General features: G+C 50.8%; 1 non-coding gene across 1 annotated transcript; it reads left to right on the plus strand.

Annotated features, from left to right (window-relative positions):
• Nucleotides 1-417: 417 nt before the first annotated feature.
• TRNAK-CUU lies at nucleotides 418-490 on the plus strand. Its single transcript has one exon. It is a non-coding gene; the product is annotated as a tRNA-Lys (tRNA).
• The last annotated feature ends 823 nt before the right edge of the window (nucleotides 491-1,313 follow it).

Raw genomic sequence — 1,313 nt, forward strand, 5'->3', positions numbered from 1 at the left:
AGAGTCCTCAGGGTCTGAAGCCATTTGGTGTTCCCACTTGAGTCCTTCTCCCTAAAGAAAAGACAAGGAGAGAAAAAGGCAGCCCATGATAAAAGGGCATTGCGACGTATCCCTTGGAAAACTTTCCTTCCTGACACGGCTGTGTTATCAGGGTAAACTTACCAAGTGTGTCTCCCAGTTTCTGAACAATGGTACTGCCAGGCCTGGACATTGGCAGGGAAGGGAATGATCAAAGGGAAGCCAGGTTGGGGGCCCAGATTTTTCCTTTGGGTGAAAACGTGAAGAGGATGCCTGACCTTCTTGGGGAGCCGGGGGAAACGGATCACATTGTGGGGAAGCGGACAGAGTGGTAGGCCTTTGGAAGCAATGCTGTTGAGGCACCTGGCTGTTGGTATCAGAAAGAAGGTGTGTTGGGGCGCCTGGCTGGCTCAGTTGGTAGAGCATGGGACTCTTGATCTCGAGGTCGTGGGTTTGAGCCCCATCTTGGGCCGAGAGCTTACCTAAAACCAAAAAGAAAGAAGGTGTGTGCTGTCTTATAGTTCCTTCGGCCAACTTTTTGCCATTGCAGTCTGTAATGTGATGTCCCAAAGGAGTCCCTCAGCCCTGGACCTGGCCTCCACGGCTCCAATCAGCCTGTCTTGGAAAAGTGCTGTGCCACCACCTCCCCCCTCTTTGGCCACACCCTCCATGTGTGATCTGGGCCTGAGGGCCTCAGACATCCCAGCTCTTTATGCAGCCTAGCCTCCTTCACTCCCAAGAGGATTTGTTTTCCTCCTAAAGAAATTCCTCACTGAGCTATCACAGTAGGCTGGCCAGACCTGTTCCCATTTCTGGTGACATTCTCCAGGCTTTTGCTTAGTCCTTTATGCGCCATTCCCAGAGCAGCTGCGGGCGGAAGTGAAAGAATGCTTGGCTGAATTTTTGTAGGTCTTTCTAGTCTGTTCTGGGGCTGATCTAGCCCTACAGGCTTAGGCAGGCCTTTTCCCCTCTCTGTGCCCTGGTGTGGGGAGAGATGATTTCAAAGGTCCTCTTCAGCTCAGACTTTCTGACAATTTGTTTGACAAGGCTGAAAGTGAACTGGGATTCTAACCCTCAAGACTGGATATAAGAAGGCAGTTTTTGGTTGATTGGGAGGTTTTGGTGTTTATGGGTTCTTTGGCAGCTCCCCAGAACCACTGTGGTAGACAGTTTTAGCTTTGCCTGTCCAATATTTGGTTCCCCTTCTGGATCCAGAACCCACACTGTGTTTGGGGAAACCATTCCTTTCTGATTTTAGCTTCCAGGTCTGACTTCCTCTCCTGGCTGCAGAAGTG

The sequence above is a fragment of the Lontra canadensis genome, unplaced genomic scaffold, assembly GCF_010015895.1.
Source record: "Lontra canadensis isolate GAN:19392208 unplaced genomic scaffold, GSC_riverotter_1.0 scaffold258, whole genome shotgun sequence".
Taxonomy (NCBI): domain Eukaryota; kingdom Metazoa; phylum Chordata; class Mammalia; order Carnivora; family Mustelidae; genus Lontra; species Lontra canadensis.